This window comes from Camelus ferus, chromosome 7 (assembly GCF_009834535.1).
Source record: "Camelus ferus isolate YT-003-E chromosome 7, BCGSAC_Cfer_1.0, whole genome shotgun sequence".
In the NCBI taxonomy this organism is placed as follows: domain Eukaryota; kingdom Metazoa; phylum Chordata; class Mammalia; order Artiodactyla; family Camelidae; genus Camelus; species Camelus ferus.
The window spans coordinates 22,366,893-22,393,149 of record NC_045702.1 but is presented as its reverse complement, the minus strand read 5'-3'; the positions used below and the strand labels follow the sequence as shown (position 1 = coordinate 22,393,149).

At 39.7% G+C, this 26,257-nt stretch overlaps 1 protein-coding gene across 3 annotated transcripts in view; it reads right to left on the bottom strand.

Moving 5' to 3' along the window:
* The window catches only part of GRM8 (glutamate metabotropic receptor 8), a 677,086-nt gene that overhangs the window by 569,145 nt on the left and 81,684 nt on the right, over window positions 1-26,257 (bottom strand). The window lies entirely within an intron of this gene.

Sequence of the window (26,257 nt, the reverse complement as noted above, 5' to 3'; positions counted from 1 at the left end):
CAATGACAATGCAGTAGTAATGAACTTTCCTGGCACTCTCATTGTGGTCTCTAAATACCATTCCCCACTGAAAGAAAGCAAGGCCCCTTCTAGGAATCACGGATTCTAGATATACAGCCAGATGAACCTGGGACATATTATTGTGCCAGAAAGCAATGACATTACCAAGAACTAATAGTGTTGGGTCAAAGGACACTGGAACCAACAGGAAGGAGTTCCCACTGACCTAAGATGGGACAAATTTCATCAAAAAAGAATAATGACTGCCATGAATTGAACACATAAAAGTATAATAATCTGAAAATAAATTGAACCTGAATATAATCAAGTCTCCATATCAAATCAACAGTTTATATTAAATACAGAATAGAGCAACAAGTCAGATAATATAAGAAAGCAATCCATCAAATCCAAAATGTGAAACACTCGGAAGTATAAAACGACAAAGTGTCTCCAACAAACCAATGATATTAAAAAAGAAGAAAGACATAAGGGACGTATCAACCAAATGCAATATGTAGATCTCGCTTGGATACTGATTCAAACAAACCAACTATAAAAGACATTTTTGAGACAATTTGAGCAATTTGAATATGGATTGGATTCCAGAGGACATTAAGGAATTGCATTAATTTTGTTCAGAGCAGAAAAAGCAAGATAGTTTAAAAAAAAAAAAGGCAAAAGATCTAAAAGAAAAAAAATTGTAGATTTTCACCTTATAATGCCCAAAATCAGTCTGGAAGTAGTGGGTCTGAATATTAAGAAATGGTTCCCAAAGCTGACTGATTATCAGAATCATCTCAGGCAACTTTTAAAAATTCATATTCCCTGTTCTGAGATGACACTAAACTGTTCTACTGACTATCCTAAAAATCACCCAGGTTTGAATATCATACTATAAAGTCAGCAGGGCTATTTGGAGGAAAGTCCTATATCAAGACCTTCAAGCTGAGTCATTTTTGTTTACACCACTGTTACTACGTGGCCTGGAAACCTGCCTGCCAAGCACAAGGTTTATCACTCACTCTTACCAGAGGGCTCCTCCTCTGAAAGTTCCTTTCTATGTAGTAAAGAAACAGTAATAATATTTACCATTTATTGTAAGCCTTCTAGGTTTATGTATACTCTCTCTAACTTTTGCAGCAATCTTTGTAGGTAAATATCATCTCTTTTCTAGGTAAGAAAACTGAGACACCGGAAGTTGAATAACTGTCCTTTGATTATATACAGCTAATGATGAAAGGCTAAGGTTTAAGCTAGAATTTATTGGATCCCAAAATACCACATTCTTTCCACAATACTCTATAACTTCCCTAGGAATAGCAGGGGGGGTAGATTTCCTGCCATTTACATCCTTCATATCTACATTCCTTTATATCTACATTCAGAATTTTTTCTTCCCCAATCAGCTTGGCTGGCAGCTGCCACACCACAAGACCCAGCGGAAGACTGAGCAATAGCTAATATCTGAGTGAAACAAGGGAAAAACTGACAGGAAGGGAAAAAAAAATATGAATTAAGGTCCTATAACAACTGAATTATTAACATTAATCCTATGACTTCAAAACAACTCTTTCTTCACCATATCCAACCTGATAAATTGGAATTATTTCTTCCTAGGAATAAATGATGTGTATAAACATCCATAAGTATGTCAGAATTCCATGCGTGATGCATTTCATAGCAGGAACCCAGGTAGAGGCAACATTTTCAAGTCCTGACATCTTCAATAAATCTATAGAATCGTAGGTATAAACCAAAAAACAATCATTATGTTTTCAGTTGAAGCATAAACGGGACTTCATGCTTTTATTTACCATTCCCTGCTGCAGCTATTAGCTAATAGCCTTACTTCATGAAAAAGATCTTTATTTCCTTTGAACTGCTTTCCCCACATCAAGGCAAAAGTGTTCAATATCTTTGAGAAACCAAATTGCTGGGCATAAGACCAAACTCCCTGTTCTCTAGTATAATTTTAGCCATCAATTCATTATACACTGAAAAATACATACACTTTTTGTCAGGTCACAATATTGGGAGTTTCCCAGGTGAAACTGGCCCCCATAAACAGAGGGCAAGGAGAGAATGAAGAAAGAGGTAGACACTCCAGATTGGCAGGTGGCAGGCTTCATGAGCAAGGGAACTTACATATGAGGCTTGTCTTGAGCAGCCTCAAGGTAAGTAGATCTCTGTACTGTACCAGGACCTTAAAAGTTTATGTGGTGGCCTTAACGAGGTTAGGGCATGGATTCAGTCCAGATGGCCTCAATAACGCACTACTCTCTCCAGGCTGCATCCTTGAAATAGCTCCTAGTGTGGGAATGGTGGGCAGATGTACATCCCAAAGACAGGGCAGGGGATGAGGAGCCTCCGAAAGCCCAGGTCCAGCTTGCAGGCTGACCAGAAGTCACGTCTCCCATTGACCTCTAACACACATAGATTAAGTATTCAAAATAACCAAAAATCAAATTCCCAAACACTTGGGCTAATCTGCTAAAGATTTCACTTCTCATTCTTATACAGACACACTAAGAAACAGGATCTCAAGAGACTAAACTTCTTAGTAAGTGAAAATTGCACACAGTGGGGGATCTAATTCACAGACCACAGGAAGCTAAATCAATCAGAGAATCTATCTGAAACACTATCCTTGGCAGCCATGAATGAAGTTATTTTCCCCTGTTCCTATGTCCTGGTAGAGAGTTTATTTCTTCCTAAGCAACATTCTGGACATCCACTAACATGACAGAGATCCTATGTCCCACATTTAGGGCTTCTCAGTGTGGCATGGAACTTAAAAATTCTCTCTAGAATCCATACACTTAGCACAAATCAGAATATTTTTATAAAGCAATACATGTGTTTGTGGGTATCTTGGTACTATTAATGGATTGTTCTTATCATCACCAAAAAAGAGCCTGAGACAAGGACTTGGGTTCAGGCAGTTTTTTCAAGAGGCGTTTCAAGAAAGCAGGAATAAAGGAGTTGGAAAGGTAAGATAGCCAAGTTAAAGGATGTATCATTGCCTGGTTACCACTGTAGGGACCTGGAGCTCCACTCTGAACGGTACCCACAGGAATTATAGAAAATCTACCTTGGAATTGTCCTTCCAAGTGATGGGAATCTGGGGCATTTATTTGCCAACTTCCTACCCCACTGGTTGAGGGTTCCCCTCAAGGCACTGATTCTCCCACACTCCCAGATACTGCCTACACTAGAACATCCCCCCATCGCTTTGGAGAAAGTCCTGGAGCATTGAAATTTTTAACAAGTTCCCAGGAGATGCTAATGCTACTGGTCTGGGAACCATACTCAGAAGTCCCCAAAGAAAAGTCTCATGTTTGCCCATAAACCTGTCTGTCTTTGAAGTAGCCCAAGGCAACTGCCCTATCCTCCCTTCTATATGGCTCCCACCTGTGAACATCCACCAGCCCCGACAAAGCCATTAGAAGGATGCTGAACACTTATGCCTTTGCGGTGGTACCTGCCTCAAGAAAGCCAATGTCTCTGTCCTCCTGATACTCCCAAACCACTGTCTCAAGGTTCCAGGACCTGCGTTCTGGCCCCACTGTGTCAGCTGGGGTCCTTAGCAGATAGGCTGATACCCAGATTCTTACAAAGTTTTACACAATGATTTGCATTCTGTCAGCTCAAACCCAAGCAAGAGACCAGAAACAGAAGATACCATGCCACACCTTCATTAATTCTAGTCTCCTCGCCTCTCCAACCAGATCTTGCCCTCCATATTCGAGACAAGATTTCTCAAAAGAAGAGAGTAGAAATTGAGTTTTGAGGAAGACTGCAACACTAACATCTGAGGTCCTGAACTCAACCTGTGAAAATCTTGTTTGTTCATGTCCCTTTGTTTTGATTTTTGCTTTTGTAAGAAAGTGTTGGATATGCCTGGTACCTTAATTGTGGTGATGGTATCACTTGGCATATGTTCAAATTCATCAAACTGCACACACTAAACATGTGCAGTTCTTTGTTTATCAAATATACCGCAATAAAGCTGTTTTTTTTTAATCCCCTTGATTGTAATATGTAATAGACAGAAACGCTGATCCCTCCTCTCTTCTAAACTCTGAGAAATCTCTGGAGCAAGCTTCAGCACAACTATGGTATCAGTTATCTACTGCTGTGTAACAAACCACCCCAAAACTCAGTGGCTTAAAACATTCATTGTAGTCATGAATCATTACATTACCAGTTCCACTGTTCTTAACTACTTCCAAGTTATTTTGAGTTCTATAGACACAGTCTTTATCGGGTTAAAAAGATTAGTGGATTATTACGGGCTGAATTGTGTCCTCCCAAAGAACATATGTTGGAGTCCTAACTCTCAGTACCTCAGAACATGATCTTATTTGGAGATAGAGTCTTTATAGAGGTAATCAAGTTAAAATGAAGTCATTAGGACTGGTCCTAACCCAATAGGACCGGTGTCCTCATAAAAAGGGGAAATTTGAACACAGATGAACACCGACAGACACATACAGAAGGAAGACAATATGAAAAGACAAGCACACAGAAAAAAGATGACTATCTGCAAGCGAAGGCCTGGAATAGATCTTTCCTTCACAGCCCTCAGAAGAAACCAACCCTGCCAACATCTTGATTCTGAGCGTCTAGCCTCCAGAACTGTGAGAGAATAAGTTTCTGTTATTTAAGCCACCTAGATCGTGGTACTTGGTTACAACAGCCCTAGCAAACTAATACATGGCTCAAATAATTTTCCAAATTTGAAGTGCTCTGGTAGCCAATCAAGACAATTTCAAAAGCCCCTAATCTCCCAGTCATTTCCTTAGTAACCAAATTTGATGGCAAGAGAGAAGGTTTGGGTTTGGGAGCAGAATTATTATAAGAGTTCTTAATTGTCTGAGCATGTGTTATCCAAGTCCCCTCAATACAGGGAGCAGCAGAGTTGCCATAACCAGAAAATATTTACTAATCCACTGGCCTTTGACCTTTGGGGCAGTTAGACCACATAACAACTGCAGACAACATCTAGGTTTCAGAGGAAATTAATTAGTTTCATAATTTTTGTTTTGATTTTTAAAATTTTTTTTAAATTAAAGTACAGTGGATTTACAATGTTGTGTTAGTTTCTGGTGTACACATAGTGATTCAGTTATATATATATATATATATATATATATATATATTCCTTTTCATATTCTTTTTCAACATAGGTCACTACAAGATACTGAATATAGTCCTCTGTGCTATACAGTATGAGCTTGTCGTTTATCTACTCTGTATATAGTAGTTCTGATTTTTAAGGTAAAGCTCTAATCCAATGTTGTTGTTTTTTAACTGTTTACTTTGAAAAGTCAGTCCCATTTCTAGTAGATTCAAATGTAAGAGCCATATTCCACGGCCAGGGACCTTCAGTTAATGAGGGCTTCTTTCCTTAGATCACTTTCTCAGTTCTTACCTGCCCATAGGGACTGTGGTTTAGGTATCTCACTACCCCCAAACTCCTAATTTTTTTTCTTATATCATTTTCTTAAAATAGTAACATGACTGACATATTTTTAGGCAATCAATTTACCATAGTTCTCATTTCTCTGTTTTTTCAATCCAGGATTCAAAGATGGGACTTTTGGTCCCATCCATGGTGATTTTGTGGTAAATGATTTTTCACATGTCTACTACTTGCTATATTACTATTATAATTTAACATTTTCTCCTTTTATCTCTTGTTTCTTGGCATCTGTTATCTATGTTTAATTATGTTTTCCTCCCTAAATCTATGCCACTCTGAACTTTTAAATGCAAAAGAGTAATCTAAACAGCATGTATTTAGTTTTTAAGTATAGTACTATTTTTTTCAAAATAAAGAATGGTACTTTAAAACATGTCATTTATTTTGAATTCTGCAGTCTTAGAGAAAAAACACAGGCAAATTAGAATCCCTTATGCACCACTGACCAGTCTTCACTATCTATGGCAAGGTACAAACAGCCTTCTCTGGGATCTAGCAAATTTGAAGTCTGGATTTTGATTTAAGGCCTTGCCTTGTTAAAGGAAGTGACCAGGGACACAGCTGATTTTCAGAAGATGAAGTTGTGACTCCCTTGTTCCATTTCAAAGGAAAAGCTAAGTCTGTGTTTCACATGCTAAGGGAAAAAGACACCCACACCCACACCCACACCCACACCCACACCCTTTGGTGCTAACCATTCCAATTCGATCTTCTCAGGCTATAAATTTAAAAATTATTTTCACTACATTTATTCCTTTTAACTCTTCTCCTTCTCAAAGCTCTCCTATTCATTCAACCATTCCTCAAATATTACTGACCACCTATTACATGCCATTCTGCTCAATACTAGAGACGCAGTAAGACAGACACGGTTCAAGAAGCATAGAATTCATGGGAGACACAGAGCAAATCACAACAGCTAGTGAGAAAAGACACCACACCAGCAGTAAAGAGGGTGTGGGAGGGCAGATAAGAGGAGGAATCTCACATTAGCTGAGGGGTTAGGCAGGGATTTTCCCAGGAGAGGGAGTTTGAACTGAGTTTTGAAGGACAAGGAGTCTGGCTTCGTAATTACAAGGAAAGAGCAGGTATAAAGACCCTGAGGAAGGACAGGGACTGGGTCCCCCAGGAAACTCCTCCCTGACTGCAGTGGAAGGACTGACAAGCTGAGTCCCGGGTTTTCTCTGGAGAAAGCAGGACACACAGCGTGATTTCTCCCCAGACCCACCTTCCCTAAGGAAGACCTTTGTTGGAGCAGTAGCTGGGGTACTTTAAAAATTTAATTAACTCCATAAATCTCTACCACCTTTTTAAAAAATCAAGTAAACAGACATTTTGTTTCTACTCTCTTTTTAAATTAATTCTCTTTGATGTGTATGCTAATAAATAACAACTAATAAAGAAACATTCCCTCTAGTGCTGCAAAAATTGAAGCCATTTTACAGTCTATATCAAGTGATTAATTAGGACATAAGACTCCCTAAAAGTTCTGACTGGCTAAGGAAAGAGAACATGCAAGGAAAGTAGTTTTATTGAGGCAGATGCAATCATTAAGCACGTGGACTTTAGCATCAGGCAAGTTCTGGGTTTGTGCCCTGATCCTGGATACCATCTCTGTTCATCCTTACAGGTTATCCCTTAGATCCCCAATCCAAAAAGTAGGTTTAATATGAAAACAAATATATACGTGTATATATATGACTGAGATATTATGCTGTACACCAGAAATTGACACATTGTAACTAACTATACTCTGATTTTTTTTTAAAAAGGTACATTTTACTATGAAGATTAAATAAAATTATATGTGTGAATCATTTCATAGAGAGCCAAGTATGTAAAAGTACTACCTAAGCATTAGCTGTTATTATTATTATTTTATTTTATTATCATCATACACTCTTTAAATGATTTACCTTGTAGGAAAAAAGTCATCAGTAAGTACATTTATGCACAGAGCTTCCTTCCTTGAGAAAAAAAAGTGACAAATTACTGAGAAAAGGAATGAGTGAGAAAATATCTACGGTTTTGCAATGGATAAAATTGTTCAACACTTCACCGGCCAATTTAAAACAGTCACATCAGGCTACAGATCTCACCTCCGTGAAATACCACCTCGACTTGATAAACTACTGTTACATAAATTCCAGTGGGCCTGATTTAGCCTTAAAACCTGCTATGATTCAATAAAGGAAGTGTGAGAACCAAGTGGAATCATTTCAAAAACTGAACCAAAACATTTTGCTATCAAAGGTAAACACAATCAAAATAGAATTTGAATGATAAGAAAGTCATAACCATTTTAAGAGAAAAAAAATCAAATGTAATAGTGTTCAGCTTGTTACCATAATATTTTGAAACATTATAACTGTCAGAGCTATGCTCATGACATTTCCTGGTCTGTTAACTGATAAGTGTTTTATTACATATGAAAAAAAACCTTCAGCTCTTTACTATAAAATGTAGGCAAGATATATATCTTCTAGATATATAAACTGTTTCAGCTAAGTGAAGAATCTATTCAAATTTTGGCTAGCTTTCTTCTGGGTCTATTACACATAGGTCTGAACTTTCACAGAGACCTTGTAACAGGTTAACATTTCTACAAACTTCAGAAATAACTTTTTAAAAATACTGAATGTATGACCAGTGGAGAAATACAATGTGATGAAAATTTAATGGGATTTTCATCTTTAACTCATCAATGGTACCACCTCTTGTATTAAAGAAAATCACTGATTCGGATTAGAGATGTTTGGTTGAGTTGGAGTTTATGTTTTCATCATCCATTTTTAAAAAGGAAAGTTTACTCAGTAAATTCATAGGATGGAAACATTTTCAGAAAACAGTATTTAACCCATTCAAAAGAAGAGAAACTATTTTGAGGAATCTAAGCATACCCATTTCCATATAAATAAATGTGAACATTATGTAAAACTAATTATAAATCAATTTTTTAGCTATTCATTAACGCAGGTCCACAGAAATCTCTAACTGAAAATATTCCAAGCAATTCCTTTCAGGCATTGTTTGAGTTATTACAGATGTTTGAAAATAACAAAACTAAATTTAAAATATTCATAATAAAGACTTTTCACTAATTCCAACTGAGCTTTCCCCACTCTTTCCTCCAGAAGCGACGTTGTTCTGCAGATCAGGATGGGGCTGAACTAAGGGAATAGATGAGAATAATTCACTTTGGAAGTCAGAGTTGAGAGATAAAGAATTAATAGGTAATGTATCTTTCGAAGGATAAACCAGGTATAAGACTGTTACAAGTAGTTGGGCAAAGAGCCCCTTTTACTTCATCTACAATTATTGTTCTTATTCCCAAGGAGAATTTAAATATAAGATAGGTCGTTTTCCCCACCTGGCTAGCTCCAAGGAAGTTGCCCCTCTCTGACAAATAACAGGGGAAGTAGCCAATACAGATCTCTTGCCTGTTACTATCTTTGTAGACAATAATTTCTAGACAGTGAGGATTCGTTCTTTTTCCTATTCAAACCAACTAGCTCTTACACAGTGGTATGCTTATCACAGGAATTCCTCAAAAGTTCAGTGAATTCCATTGGAAAGCTAAGATTATTCACTAATGGTACATTCTTCCATGTCAAAGCATAAAGACAGAATCAGACAAGAGCACTGAATTCTAAACTAATTCAGTAAGAGTCATAAATTATGAAGTGCTTCCACCAATATATGGTTAAGTACATGTACCCAATCTAAAAATGACTAAGTTATTAAAAGACAAAAATAACGCAAACATCACAGAATTTTTAAAGGAGCTTTATAATTGGTGTAACTTGTGAAGATTAGGGTTATCAAATTTAATGTGAACAGTTTTCATCAAGTTTGGATTTAATGAATGCAGTTGTGAAATGGGCAGATCCAATATACTGCAAACAGCCCAACTCTTAATTCATTCCACAGATACGATTCACCCTTAACAGCCAGAAGCATCCTCCTTATGGCTTGTGTACGGCAGAATGGATTGTGTTGTATTCATTCTACCTACAGGAAGGAAGCCAGCATCCATAATAGTAGCATTCAACTCTGTGCTATAAAGTACAACCCAACAGAATCTTTATAACATAAAATGTGAAGATATTTAAAACATAAATTTAGTAGGTTGTGGCAGATCAGAGACTTCCCTCTTTCCACTAGAGAGAGATATTTTTGATTCAAATCTTTCAAATCCTGGTACCTGAGATCAGCCACAAAACTTACCCAGGACTGTGGAAAAATGTGTCAACCTCTGCTGTGTACTTCTGAGACTCAAATCACTGTTTCTATAAACACATACATGCACAAGCAATGGACATTTCTACGAAGAAAAAATTTATCCACTCATTTAGCATGGAGCATGTGTCTGTATTTGAAAACGTAATGGACATTCACATTTCTTCTTCCAGATAAATGTCTATAATGCAGTAAAATTCCAGTTCAATGTGCTATGAGTTCTAGCTCCCTTTTTTAATATTTCACTCCTGAGAAAATTCCCTATCACACATAAGCAAGGTCTAAAACATTCACAGTCTAAGAAGGCTTCCAGATCTACCTGGAAAAAAATTGTGTATTAGCTGGACAGAAAGTATTCAAGATTTAGAGCAGAGGATTAAAAACAAAATCACAGCATTATAATGCAAAGGGGTTTCAAGGTCATTCAGACCTCCAAGTTCAGATCTCCGTTCTGACCAAAACTAGCTACATGATCTTGGACAATTGAATCTTGCTAAAACTTGCTTCCCTCGTGTAAAAAACGAGGTTAAAAGTAGGACTGCTGTGGGAGTCGGAGTTTACACACACACCACGTATGTCAAGTCTCCAGCACCATCCCACAGATCAGGCGTCTATGAATTGTAGCTAAACATGCAGAATATCAGGTGGACACTCTCCAGCTGTCCCTACATCCCATTTCCCGCATTATACAGGCATTATCTGCTCATGTTCTCTCCGCCTCCCTGCATTATGGGCCAGGCAGAAGCTATGTCATATTCAATTCTGTAACCTCACGATCTAACTAACACACGCCTGGCATATTATATAAACCAATCAACTGCTACCTCTACTTGGTGATGGCAGCCAGCTCCTCCTGTATGTTAACATATTTTATCAAGTCAAACATAAAATGAAGAGTGTTCATTCCTAAACTATATTAAACTTTCCCCTTCTGTTTTTGTTAAATTTATGTAGGTGGAAACTTACTTAGCCGTAACAATCAGCTGTTGGTTTCCTATTTAAGATTCAAAACTTAAAATTGCCGCGTTGTTTTACCATCTTTGGGTTTGTCTGGGTACCTTTCCAAAAATTTAATTTGCTTTGCAATTAAAAAAAAAATACTGACAGAATTGTGGATCCTAATACCAGGTGAGTTTTTTTTTGATTCAAAATGCAGGGCATTTTTTGGGTAAAAAAAAATAAACAACTGATTTCTGCCTAGCATAAGATTCCCTGTTTACAATTCTTGGCTTAAAAAGTCAAGAAATGAAAGTATTTTTGCCAGGTTGTAAATCCATAGGAAAGTTACAGATTAGAGTTTGCACTAATTGCTCATTTTCTTTTTAAAAAGGAGATCCTAATTGTTCCCAACATGCCAAGATTACAGCAGCCTATTTGGCACAAATCAGAGTATTTCCATATTCCCTCCTTTTCTCTCTCCAACTGGTGGTCCAATCCCAGTCAGCAGTATTAGCAGCACCCCTAGTCTCCTCTCCACCAAGTGTGCCAAAAACAGGTGGCACAGAAGAGGTTCCACAACCCTTACTTTAACCCTTTGTGATACCTTCAGTACAGAGCTGCAAAGCCCTTCTTCAATTTACCTTTTCTAAACAAATACAGCAGATAATCTAATCCCCCCCAACTCCTGACCCACATCCATTCTCTTTTTGAAATATTTTTCTCTTTGCTTGTTTGTTGGTTGTTGGTTTTTTATAAAATAAGTCCCATATACTCAGAGGCATTCCTCAGTAGCCATGGGGGATTGGTTCCAGGACCCCAGTGGATACCAAAGTCCGTGGATGCTCAAGTTCCTTACATAGATGGCTTCGTACAGCTGGCCCTCCATATCCCCGGGTTCCGCATCTGCAGATTCAACCAAATGAATTGAATTGTTGTTGACTGAACCTGCGGATGCAGAAGCAGCGGGGTCATGGGCTATCTCCTACTCTCTGCATCCACTAGAGCATCAAATCAGTAGGCAACCTGCAGAAACTTCATGTTCCCTACAGAGGCCCGAAACCGGTGTTTTTACAAGCCCTCTGCGTGATCTTGACGTGATCCCCAGGTTGAAAACACCTGCCCCAGCCCTTCAGTACAGAGCCCAGCCTGGCAGATTTTCTTCATGGTTTTTCATTTTTATAAACATGCTGAAGACTCACAATCATCTGACCAGGATTCGAACGATTTACTGTTTAAGTACAACTCTGGCAGAAGTCACATTTCTGTTTTGTAATTACTAATGTTTGGGTGAATAAAGCATTTGTTTCTTGGAATTTGAACTGCCTCACTAAAATGTTTTAAATTTTATGTGTAGCATACACATCCACACACAACCAAGGCAATCTGAAGGGAAAACCCAAAGGAAAAACGCAAAACATTTGTCTTTAGTGAGGAAAGGACTGAAGAGTGTCCAACAGCCCCACCTATCTGAAACCCTACTCTCTAACACTCTCTAACAAGGAGAAAATCAGAATGGAGTGTATGGATGGTTCGGTGTAATTAACAATAACAGTGATGATGACAAGAACAACATCTAGTTTGTCCTTACTGACATAAGCACTCTGTCAAATGAGCCACATAGATGGTTTAATCCTCACAACCATTTTCCCATTTCACAGCTAAAGAAACTGAGGCACAGAGATGTTAAGCAACCTGCCCAAGGTTTTAGAGATCTTAAGTGGCAGAGCTGAGACCCCACAATTTAGGTGTGTGTGACCCCAAGCAATATATACTCACTCCAGAACAATGGATTTAAGTGTCAGCTCTGGAATCCGCTGCTTGTTTTAAATTTAACAGACAGTCACAAGATAATTACCAACCCCTCATCAGCACCCTCCACTGCAAGTGTTTCCTCACTATTCTCTTCCCTCATCTGCATTGAATCTCTGTAGCCCATGGAAAGCCCTGTGTCAGAGTAGGTCAACTTGGGGCCAGTGAGCAGAAGTTCGTGGGGGAAAAAAGAAAGACACGTCCTTAACTTTAGGCTCTTTCCATCAGATGTTAGAAAGAGGGCAGACGTCACAGTGGCTGGCAAGTTCAAGTGACCTTTATAAACATACTACGCAAAAGCCCATAAAAGCCAACCCACAGGTGGGGACAGCTGGCCACTCACGCTGGAAGAGCAGATTCCCACACAGGCCCACAGAAAAATGTTCAAATGCTATCTAGGTTGGCCGCACACTGCTTGCTGGTTACCCTTTGAGGGCAATAATGTAATTCTACTCATACTTACTCTCTGGTAGAATCATAGTTTGCCAACCACAAAGGGAGAACTAATTTATGTACGCTCAAAAATACATTCCATTGCTCATATGAATTCAATATCCAGTCAAGACAATGTAGTAGCAATCCTACTCCGTTTCAGGTTTCCTCAGTCTGCACTACTGACATTTTGGACTGGATAATTCTTTGTTGAGAAGGGTTGTCCTGTGCATGGTAGGAAGTTTAGCAGCATCCCTGGCCTCTACTCATTAGATGCCAGTAGCAAACCTCCCTCCCCATGTCGTGACAGCCAAAAAATATCTCCAGCCATTGCCAAGTCTCCCTAGAGAGCAAATCACCCCTAGCTAAGAACCACTGATCTATTTGCTCGTATCACAGTCTTTAAAAGGCAAGTGTAATACTTCTGTACTACAATGCAGCTATTTAAAAGATACTTCATATCCCAGGTAACTATGAGTATCTGTGATTCACTGATAATTATTCAGACATCAAGTGCCCTAGTGTTGCTAATTGTATTAAAATGCCCTTGGCTGAAGTGCCAGACCCTCCCTGGTTTCCATCTCTTCCTCTTCCTTTTCCAGAAATTTGGGATCCTTGAACTCCACCTAGCTTTAGCCACACCTCCAATGTTGTCTCTCAAGGAGTGATCTTGATTTGGCAAGGAAGGACATAGCCTAATGTTCTCATAATCACTGTCCTATTACTCCCACTGTTGGTCGTTAAGCCACATCTTGGTGACCCAGTTTTGAAAACCAGGCATGTGCCTTGACCTGGAAACAAAGTCCCCACTTTGTTGACAATTTAAGCTCTGTCTTATACTTTTATAATTGATTTCATGATGCCATGATCCTCTAGAATCAGGACCTGAATTACTCTTACAGTCATGAATCAGAATTTGTGACTCTCTGTATGCCAATGGAATTGTTAGCCTAATAGTATTCTGTCTGCTCCTTGGAATTTCAAATATCACCTGCTTCAGAGTTGGCCATCATTGAGCTTCCATGACCCATCAACACATGCTCATAAGACCTTGTTACACCTATAAGATGCCAATGACTGTATTAGGCTGCTACCATGTGCAATTTCCCCAACTCTCTGAATGCCATCCTCAGTCCTCAGTCTGCTAGTCTCATTCTGTAACCCTGCCCCCTCCCTAGTGCCCGTCCCACCCTTGTGATTGGTTGGTGGGGCGGGGGTGGGGTTCCAGATCCAGGTCTTCGCTAATAATATGGTTGTTACCCTAGCTAGGCTATGGCGCTCAGACCTAGACTGGTTACTGGAATTAATATTCAGTTAGCTCTTCTAGATAGCTTACTCATATTTTACTTAAACCTTAAGCTAGACTACTGATTTTCTAGTTAGATCATCTAAAAAGAGGTGAAGACTGGAAAACCAACAGAGGATCTCCAGCGCTCCTTCACAATGAACGTAACGTTTAGGGCACATTATCCTTTTTGCTTTCACATGTTTTCTCAGGAAAGCAAAGACTTTTGCAATTCTCACTCCTATCAAAACGCTTAATTGCATCAATTTCTTTACCTCGTCTCCCTCCTTCTTCATAACTACAAGTATAAAATTTAAGTACAAATAGAAAGAAATCAGAAATAAAAATTAAAAGATTTTAAAAGTGTCAAGTTGCCCCCCAGTAATTAATTTTAATTAAGTATCTGCGTGGGCTAAAAAGATGCTCATTGTGGAGGGAACCCTAATGGGTACTACCTTCCAATTTTCTGACTTTACGGAGAGATGCGTCCAAACCATTCTAATCAGGCACAGACTCTGGCTAGGTGACAACACTACCCACAGTTAAAAACTACATGAGGACCCATTAGAGTGCAGCAAATACTTTCCAGAACTTCCCAGCAGCTGGGCCAGAACCCCCAATCCTACTCGGCTGATTCTACCAGCGCTTAGCTTGCTTAGGGCAAGTACCTAAGCTAGTGCATGGACTGGGGAAACCCACGAGCTAAATGTAGGCGCTGTGACAGCAAGAAAGATAAGTCTCAATGACACGAGCCGATTTACACACAAAGCCAACTGCTCCCAGTGACAAGAAGTGTTTTTCCAATTGCAGATCATAACCCAGAGGACTGGAAAGAATGACCTATTAAGGCTCTCTTCCCAGTGAATGCACTGAAATTAATTAATAGGTCTTGACTGCATTTTTTTTTTCTTTTTAAGAATGAAGTAGAAATTTTCAGAATGCATTGCAAGCAAATAGTAAGGGTAAGAATGTTTTGTGAAACTTTTTTCCTAGATAGGTAGAGAGAGAGATTCAATAACTATTATTGAGCACCTACCATGTGCCAGGTTCTTTTCTAGACAGATACACGAATGACTATGACAGACAAAAATTCCTGTGATGCTTATATGCTTAAAAATTCTTACGATGCATATGTAGACTAGATAGATGTAAAATGTATTTCTCAGTGTAAGTCATAGACTTTTTTTTTAAGTTTGAAAGGCACTATTTATAATACAGAAGTGCCCAAGCATCCTCTCCACTACTCCATCAAGACTGACCCACCCAATAATCACCCTGCCACATTGGGAAGCCCCAGACACGGGTGAAGTAGAAAGGACAGCTCAAGTCTTTCCCCATCCCCCCTTCCGAGTCCACCTTCAAGGTCCAACCTGTCCTCTTGAAGCCATCCTCTCTTTGCTCTGTTTTACCCTCTTCCCCTTTAATTATGTCTCTTTCCCACAGTTCTAATAGATAAGCCTGTTGAAAGGGAAGGAAACCAGCAAAATGAAGCAGCTCTTGGCAGATACTCCCTAGCTGTGTAACAGAGGGGGAAGTTCCATTTTAATTTTTAATAAATATTCATTGTTTGTAACAGGCAAACCATTGAAATTGTGATAGCCAATTCCCTTAGGCCTGTTAAACAATATATCTCCATATATTCTCCCTAAGTCTCTTCAGAAACATCCTAATGGGTACTAACTAAGGTCCAGTTTGATGCTTCTCAATGTAACGATTTGCTTATTCAATCTGAAGCAGCAGTAGCTCACATTTAGTGGGTCTCTAGGTTGAGCCCAACATTGTGCTATGTGCTGTCTTCCATCTTCACAAGGGTCCTGGGAGGGAGGAATTATTATCTGTCTTCTGTAAGAGATGTTAAAGCGTCTAGAAGTTAAGTAACCTGTCCATGATCATTCAACTAGTAAGTGGCAGAGCTGAAATTTTAACAAATGCCATGTAGCTCCACAGAATTACTCACTGCATCCCTGTTAAGGGCAGAAGGTTGATGATGTATGAAAAAAATTATACAATCGGCTCAGAAAACTTACTCTGCAAGCCTCTGCTTCCCCTTGTTTGCTCTTAATCATTCTTTCATATTTTCATAATCATTAATCAAGTCTATAAATTAACAAACCACTAGGTTTAGAAGTGAAGTGTCAACCCAAGTACTTTTTCCCTCCTTTGCTGCAACAGGTTTAAATAGATGGTTGCTCAAAATGTTGTGGTATTTCTTGCACTAACTCCCTTAAAAGTCCCTAAGGATAGTGGGAGGAAAGAGGACAGATTGTATCCAGAATGTGTGGTCTCAGGTCCCACCCAGCCCCACACTTACGTACAGCTTATGTACAGCCAGATAGCCTGGGGAAAGCCATGCCTGTTTCCTCATCTGTAAAATGAGAATAATGATGGTACTTACCTGGGGAATTGTTTGGAGGATTAAATGAGATATTAATAAGTAATCCACTTAGAATAGAGTGGGCACTGAGTAAACACTATGTATTTGTTACTCTTACAATTATCACTTCCTAAGAAGCACTAGCTCATCTCATTCCACTAAGTATTAAAGTCTCAGATTTTATGAGGAAGAGAAACAAAACAGTAAGTTCTGGGTGGTGGAGGAAAGAAATCTTTACAGCTGAAGCTCCATAAAGACAGAGAATTATGTCTGTTCCATCTTCTGTCCCTTCATTCTCCAATTGCTTGGGCTGCTGAAAGGTGAACAGTGGATGGTATTGCCTAACTGATGCTGTTTTTGGAAAGCATTACACTTCATAAATTATTTGAAAAGGAACCACTTTGTTTTTATGCTGATGTATGCGGTATCTTTGCTGTGCAAACCACCACCAGCATGTTTATTTACTGAACAGAGGTCAGTACCGTAAGTTTGCATGAAAAGAGAAATCATAACCAATGTCAAAAAAAATTCTGAAGCAATTTTGCAGCAGAGGTCTGTATGTTGTTTTTAACAACTGTCTCAAATGTTTGTCAGGTGAAAAGGTCAAGTGTACATCAATCTCAAGGAATATAAAGGTCCTCATTATCCTTTAGCCTGTTCTGTTGGTGAGGCAAGAACATGTTTAAAGTGCATCTCCTCATAATCAATTTCTTTACTTACAAATGTCATTCTGAACGGCCATTTTACAGCTGATTAATTTTCGTCCCTTTTTCTCATATGCAAATACAAGACCAAAATGCATACTTCTGGTAGATTTCCTTCCTGCTGACTAACATGCTGATTTCCTACAGATCTGCTATCTACAGCCCTAGTAGAAAAAGTGATCTTTCAATCTACGCTCCTGTGTTGCTTAAATATATTCATCTCTTCTTTTCCAAAATATTTAAGATAAGCAAACAACAAACATCTGATTGTAGAAGGTAGAAAACACTGGCATTGCCTTTGTCAAAAAGTCAACACATTAAATATGTTGCACATACAAATGTACTCAATTAACATTTTAATTAAGGGTAACAAACAATAATTAAACAGATGATATTTTAATTAAGTTTCTCAACTGTAAATAGCCTGGTGGAAATTATTGTTCAATCTGATTGAAATATTTCTCCTTGCAAAAACAGTGACCTCAAACTACCCATGATCAAAAACATTTCCCTTTTGTGTACTTATATGGTCATAAAGTCACAGCCATAAATAAGTTTCCAAGTAAAGTTTCTCAGTGTTATCAACCTTGTTCTCTTCATGTGGCAATAGTGTAGCTGTATAAGAATTACGTCTTTCAAGGCACTGGTTTATGTCTTGTGCGAAAACATAGCACTAAAGTACCTCCAGGCTGAATTCTACAGTTAAAGAGCCACACTTGGTTATTAAATCCAGATAAGCCATTTTGCCAAGCTTAGCAACCCAATGCCATGATATCCAGTTTTCATATTGCCATAAATCAGTAAAACCTGTTCCTGATTTTGCAACACACTAGGGGTTGCCAGTTGTGCCAAGTGGCACTACTAATTTCTCAAGGCAAAATTAGGTGTAACTCATTTTGTTTTTGAAAATAAATATGGGCCATTCAACACTTTGAAGCAGAGTGGAGTGACAGTGTGGTGAATGATACCTAAGACATTAACCTGCAGTGATTTGTCAGGAAAACAGAATAAGCCCTGCTCTCAGGGTTGCCAGACCTAGCACTCATTAATTAGTTAGTTAATTAATTAATTATTTTTTGGTTTTGTGGTCCCCTATTGCTTGGAACATGCTTAGACTAAAAGGTTTTCATTATTTATCTGAAATTCAAATTTAACTGGGTGTTGTATATTTTATCTGGCAACCCTACTTTTAAAAAAGTGGTACCTGTAAAGTAAATACACCTTGAGAAACATTTTCTTAGTCTCTGGTATAAGATGAGTTCTGGCAAAAAAAAAAAAAAAAAAAAAAAAGAGGAGAAATCTGATGGTGGACAATGCTCTGGGCTCCTCTGGGGCCCTGGGAGGGTCCTAGGATGGGTCTGTAGCCAGCACCAAGAGAGCATGCCCAGGAGACAATTGCTGTGTATTCAGTAAGTCATATCTGGAGCTTAGAAGTTATTGATCTACTGTTTAATCCACTCTGCTTTAATTGTTTTTTAATTGTGAGTAATAAATAGGTCTCAGAGGACAGCGAGCTGCCGCTTGGGGGCACCCTGCCTCCAAGGGAGACACTTGGGGTCTAGCCCAGATGCGCTGGTTTCCTGCGGAGGACTTCCTGGAAGAGAAGACTGTTCCCAGAGCTATGGCTTGAAGAGGCAGCTGCTCCCCGGTACAAAAGTGAACCTCAGTAACGAAGTAGGTCCTCATGGCTCAGGATGGAGAAGAACAAGGGGACAGCGATGCCCACAGGCTGAGAGGCCAAGAGAGGGGAGGGCAAGGAGAACAAATTCCAGCTTTGGGAAGTGCAAGTGTCCCTTCCCAGCTGAGAATTCTGAAGGGATATGACGATCAGGACAAAAGACCTCCTTCAAATCCCTATTTTTCCATCAGCAGGATCAGAACTGAATATTCTAATTCTAATGCAATTACTCAGATCAGATATTTCACCAAAGAGAAGTATCAGTTCCAATAGAACAGAGCTAAAGCTAGGAACCCCCTCCTTTCAAAAACATCCCTCTCTTCACCTCCAATTGCCCAAAAATCCCCTTATAATTTTGGAGTCCCTCATTGTGCGGTAACTCTCTATCCCATCCCACCTTTGCAGTCCCCACATCTCCTGAGAGAAACTTCCAGAGCCTTAAAGAAGGCCCCTGGATGCTCTTCAACTCTAAGTAAGGGTCTCCAGCTTAAAAAGGAGTTCGCCTGGGGAAATGAAAGGAGAACAGAAACTAATCACCTAATACCATTGTCTACCTGGAATGTAAAGTCTCTGGCAGGCATCTGTCTCTTGGTTAGATACTGTTTTTTTTAGAATGCAGTTGTCATTGTTGGCTATTAGCACAATGCAATTGGCACAACCTTCGCATGAGGCACAAAGATACTAGGCACTCAGTTCGACAGAACTGAATGTACAAATGGATGGACCAATGAATGAAAGTTGGACCACCCGCAGGAAACCTCAGAGAGAGCCAATCACTGTTTCCCAAGAGGTCTGAAGGACCCCCATCCCCTACCAGGCAAAGCTAGAAGCAGCAGCATCCTAGCAGAAGTGCGGAGAATAAGGATGAGCCTTGCAAATGCACCGACAGCATATTTCCAATATCCTTCAGTCCACATTTGCTGTATCTTTCAAGCTGGGCCCAAAACACCTCTTCGTAGAAGCCTCTCTGAATTAACTCCTGGAATCCAGTTTTACTGTCTTCTCCTTTTACCAGTAATGCCTGAACACTTACACACATGTCAGGTCTTTAGCATATATTTTTATGTTATTTACTTAGAGAAAGAATGTCAGAGCTTTAAATTATTGGTGGCTCCAAATGCAGCTTGAAGAAGTGGTCAAGTAAATGAAAATTAGTGCAGAGGAGCACAGAGAGCTCTGTTGCCTTAAGACATAATGTGTCTACTCTTGCGCATCTTGGAACGCAAATGTTCAATACATTAATGTGGCCCCTCCCACTTGAAACTTGAAGTATGGTCCGTGAACCAGCATCACCTGGAAACTCCCTGGAGATGTAGAGTCTCAGGCCCCACCCCAGAGCCACCACATCCAAACCTGCAATTTAACAAGATTCCTCGAGTGATTTGTACACACAATAAACTTTGAGAAGCACTAACTTTCCCCACACCAGGCATGAAATCACCTACAAAGAATCTCTCTTGAATGGCTGTAACAGCACAGTCAATTCAAGGGTCTCTAATTTTGCCCAGTCAAACCTCCCAATTAGGAAGCAACTTTTCTACCAAAGGAGTTTAAAATCCTCTTCTCACTGCCTCAGTGAAATAGGAAAGAAGGTAGATCTAGAACATAGGACTCAGATTAGAAAGAATAAATCACCTCCTGGAAAACAGCTGAGAAAGAATTGGTACTTAACGTTGAAAACATTACAATAGCCGGGATCACAGAGGTAGGCAGGTCCCTGAGACTAAGGAGTGTCCTTAGACAGCAGAACAGGAGCACATGGATACACAGCAGAGGCTGAGGATCATCACAACCAGACCACAAAAGAAGCCAAAGGTGCAGACTGTTCCAAGTCTTATTGGGGGAAAACTGGACATTTAAATCACAGCCCCACAGGCCCATCTGTGCCTAGTGTTAGCGTTCCAGGAGCTGGACTAAGCCCTCTACCTACATTACCTCATTCAACCACAAATATAATAGACAATAAGTGTTATTATCCCATTTCACAGATTGGGTAACTGAAAAACCAGAAAGATTGTGAAATTCACCCAAGAAACACTACAGAATGTGACATCACAGGACTTAAAACCAATCCGGCCCCCAACCAGACAAGATAATTCAGTATGTGTGCTCTACAGCCTCCTTCCATTCAAGGTAAGCAAAGAGCACATGGTGTTCATTACATAGTGTGGACTCAGTCATTCTCAATTAACCCTTGGGTTGACTTCATAAAGTCTGAAATTGAAGAAGCCGTTCGGATATTACTGCCCACTGATGTATCCCCAAAACAAGATGGCCATCTCAGGGAGCCTAGGAGGCTGGCATTAAGAAATGCTGTCTGAACAAGGTATTTTTTTTTCTTTCCCTTTTGGAATGTGCTGTATGTTACAATGAACACCAGGTTTTAGCAAAAATGAAGCACTTCCCTTCCTTGGGGAATGGCATATGCTGGCATGACTAAGTAAGGTATGCGGCCACCTGGCCCCTTGGTACAGAAGGACTTTGTGGGAGGTGAGCTCTCACTAGGGCAGGACTGGAGAGTCTGTATTCTTCAGGTCTCCCAGCCGGGCCTGGGGGTCGATCTCAGTCCTCAGAGTCTGTGCTACCCCAGACCCTTCTCCAGCCCTGGCCTCTCTAGAGAAAATTACATCTTACACACTTGTACAATAAACTCAGTCACCCAAGAGACATGGTTACCCCTGAGTATATAGACCAGGAAAGTCCCCACTCACAGCACCCTGGTGAGAATTGACATCTCTTCCAAGGATCTGTTTGTGTCGTAAAAGAAAAAACACCCCAAAACCCAGTTTGGGGTGGTTGTGAAAACCCACATCACACTAAGGAGTCATCGACAACATTTTTAACAGTAAATCCATCAGGTGATTTTCCGAAAGGTGTTCGGTCACACTGCAATTTCTGCCCTTCATCATCAGTGTCATCCCATATTCCTTGACTTTCTGAGTTTACAGCTCTCTGTTGGGCTTTTAAGAAATACACAGAGACTTATCAACCGTTGAGCTTGTGTATTTATAGAGAATCTCAGAGAAAAGACTCTTCAGTGTGATAAAAGGTATACAAAGCACAAAGGGGGAAATGCTGCTTCCATTTAGTTTATTTTTTGGTTTTTTTTTTTTTTTTTTTTTTTTGGAGGTAGGAGATAATTAAGTTTACTTACTTATTTACTTTTTTTTAATGGAGGTCCCGGGGATTGAACCCAGGACCTGATGCATGTTAGGCATGTGCTCTACCACTGAGCTATACCCTCCCTCTCCATGTAGTTTATGATGATAAACCTGAAGACAGGGTAGTGTGGACCTTGAGCGGTCTTTAGAAAGTTAGACACTACCCTTTCCTTCTCTCAGCAGTATTACTTGTAAATTGCATTTTATATTCTGAATCTTTACCGGTTTCTCATTTGCATTCCAAAGCCTTTTAATTCTGCAGATCAAAAAAAGTTTTAATATCAGATGTTCCTAGGCCACTTTTAAATTACTCTTACTACTTCTCACTTGCTAATTATTGAATTTTCATGTTTATTTTTAATCTTGAAAACAGGGAAACTGCTAACTCTCCTCCACCTCTCATCACCTTAGGGAGAGAGTGAACAAATAAAGTGCAGAAACTACAAGAACAGGGAAGACTTGCGGGACATGCAGACGCAATAGGAGGGGAACAGAGTGGATATTTTAAGTCTTTCAGGCCCAAGTTCCCACGTGGGTTTTACCACTTACTGAGTAGACTTGAAAAGTTAATCAAACTTCTCTGTGAACCATGTTTCCGTCATTTATTAAATCAGCATAAAACTCATCTGGCAGGTCTGGTCTAAGGGTAAGAGACAAAGGAGGTAAAGGCACAGCATAGAAATTCAAATTCTGACAAAGATGATGATGACGGTGGTGATGGTGATGATGATGATGATGATGATGGGCAAAAAAAAGAGAGGGTGATGGCAGCAAAGTAAGGAGACAACACTGGGTACAGTTTACCCTGAAATCAAGAAATGATCATGACTGAGTACCTAGAACAAAGGAAACAGTCCACCAGCCTCCTTAACAACATCATTCTGTTTTCAAAGACACTTGACCTAGATTGTAAATTCCACAGGGATTACATACCGTCTAATCTGACTTCAGTTTATTTCCCCATTCAGACTCCACAGTAATCAACAATTGATCCCAGGGGAAGGCCAGCCTACAGTGTCCTTGGGTGACTCCTCCATTCACAAGTCTGTTTTTGAGTTCTTTTCATAAATGAACATAGGTATTATGAGACAGAAATCATTTCTTTCAAATGGAAGCACAGCTGATGACACTCAGAGAAAACAATTAAAATTTCCCTGAAGGAATGTTCCAAAGAGGAAAACCATGAATAAAATTATTTTTCAGACAAGTTTTATAGAGCTAGAGTTCAAATGCTGTATGATACTTATGTTCTTAACCATTTGAAACCATTTGTCAGTCAAAATTAAATTATAGGCATTCCGTTTGTAGAATAACAAATCAGTCAGTCTTATTAGCATGAATTACAAAAATCTACTAAAGCTCTCAGGTTTCTTAAGGAGTTTCGCACCTCCTGTTTTCTCAATGCGAACATGAGGTCACATTAATCACAAGACCGTAACCCACTTACTTAAAGGGTATATTACATAAAAGGTCACACAACCTGCTGTGAAATACTGTATCTTTAGCATTTGGATCGCTTGGGACACTGAAAGGAAGAATTCATTAATGAAGTGTGAGGCTCATTTTATTTATAGTCCATGGGAAAGGCATATTTCACGGCCATCAGAAGTACTTCTGCAGGCAAGAAGTCACAGTGAATCCAGGCACCGTGCAAAGTTACTGCAAGTCCAAATCTGGTGTCCCTGGCAGTCAGAAATATAGTAGAGAAGAGAGAAATTTGCTTTTAAAATATTGGTAGCAGAGGGGCTATGAGAACGTGGGAGAAGGTCAAATCCAGAACCCAGCTAGAACTTTCTTGGGAGGGGCAATTTTTGCCACCAAAACAGGAGAGAAAGAGTAAATGTGGGTTTGGCTAGAGGCTGGTTTAAAGGTTTGGTGGACACTGAGATGGCTCTGGGCAGACATCTTCAATTTCTCTGTGTTGTAGTCGGAAATCATTTGTTGAAAGACGGGAGGTGGGGACAGTGTGGCTTGAAATAGTCACTGTGGAGGCTGTAGGGCCAGTTCACTGGGACACCGAGGACTGCCAGGCAATTTGCAGTTGGTGAGAATGAACTAAGGGGAGCCTCAAACTTCTCAAGCCACTTCTGTCCCTTCTCCTACTAGACTGGGCTCCTGAAGATCTTCATTGACTTCATGCCACCAGCACCCAGCACAGGTCCTGGCACAAAGGAACTATTCATAAATGTCATTTGAATTCGATTAGACCTGACAAATATCTGAATTGTCTGAGCAGAGACAAAATTTACCTACTAGAACTTTTTAAACATTTGCAAAATACAGCTGGCTCAGAAGTGAAGTCCAACATATACGTAAAGGGAAATCCAAGGCCTAGACTTTGCACTCGAGGTGGGTCAGTGGTCCGGGGGGGAGGCCAGGTGAGGAGAGGGCCAGGTGCAGCAGGTGCAGGGGGCCTGGGGAGCATGGATGCGAAGGTTAGGCGGCTGCCCAGTCACCTCTGCCGGATGCCACCTAGAGGGCCATGGGGTTCCAGAAACAGGATCCGGGGAATCAGCAGAAGCACCACATGACCCCGATTCTCTAGGCAAATGATGCTTTCTTTGCATGCTGGAATCAGGAGAAAAGCTTTGAGGGAAAAAACCATCATTCTGATAGTCCAGCTTTCTAGGATTGAGAAAAGCACTCTTCCCTGGAACTCAGAAAAATAATAGAGCAAACCCAGCTGTCTTTCTCAGGATCCAGCTCAGTCCTTCCAGCTGCTTCCATTCCAGTAATTTACGTTCCAGCTATTCCAGTTTATTTCTTGGTTTATTCCAAAGTATTTCCATGTTGTTCCAAGTTCCAGGCTTCGTACGGGATTCCCCCCTCACTGGAAGGCCTTTCTCTCCCCCAGCCCGTCCACTGTAAACTCCTGCTCCTTCTCAGATGCCACCTCCTCCACAAAGCTGTCTTTCCCAGAGTAGAGGAGCCCACCCCTACTCAGTCCTTGACCTTGCCATTGGGCATGGAAAAAAAACCACACTTTACTTAACCTTTGTTCCCAGTGACTTGAAAAGTCACTTGCACAGAGTAAGATAATGGGGTTTCTGTTGAAATGAGTCTTGCTGTTCACCTACTTAGCAAACAAATGACTATTTCTTAGCTATCAATTCATTCTGACATTTCCTTTTTCCAACCTGTGGACTCAATCTTGTCTTCTTTTTAAACTGATTCCAGGACCTCTTCCTATAGATACACTATTGGGTTTTGAATAAAACTTCTGAAAGATAGAAAGATTTTTAAATGAATACTGATTACTTTGTTCTATTGGGTATTTTCTTTTTAACTCAAACAGTCTAGAAACACAAAAGTTGGTATTGATTAAAAGATGCCTAACATATTACAAAAGTCACAAGGGGTTATGGAAATAAAACCCTGCTCATTTGCCAAATTCCAGAATATTGGTATTAGAGGCACCCCTTGAAGCCTGAAGAAGGTGGCTGGAGAATAAATAAAAGAGAATGTTACTTTACTCAGCAGGTGGCAAACATGAAACTCTTTATTCTGAGAACTGGTACAGACTTGAAAATATAAGCAGGTTCCAAGAAGGAGTTAGCTATAACCCAAGGATGATGGTTCCAACATGTCATTGAGTAGAAATTAGAGCTATTTACCGTGTCAGCAGTGTGCACCCACTCCTCACTTACCCACAAAGTGCCACTCGTATACTTGTCACAGCCGGAGCACCGAGCAGGATACATCGATTTAGTCTGATCTAACTCAGCTCGGCATTTCTGCTATCTTTGTACTCTACGGTCACAGCTCTGTTGTTTGGGGAAATTTACTTTCTTGAAACAGGATACAGTTCTTTCTGTGATTCATCTGACATAATGTTAACTGTCATCCATCATTTAAAATACAATATCTTCCAAAATAGTTAGTTCATTGAACAAGTATGAAAAAAGAAGACACTAATGAACTTATCTACAAAACAGAAACAGACTCACAGAGTAAGCAAACCTCTGGTTACCAAGGGAAAATGGGTAGGAAGGGAAATATTTACTATGTATAGAATATATAAACAAGTTTCTTCTGTATAGTACAGGGAACTATATTCAACATCTTGTAATAACCGATAACAGAAAAGAATCTGAAAATGAATATGTGTATGACTGAAATATTATGCTGTATGCAGAAATTGACACATT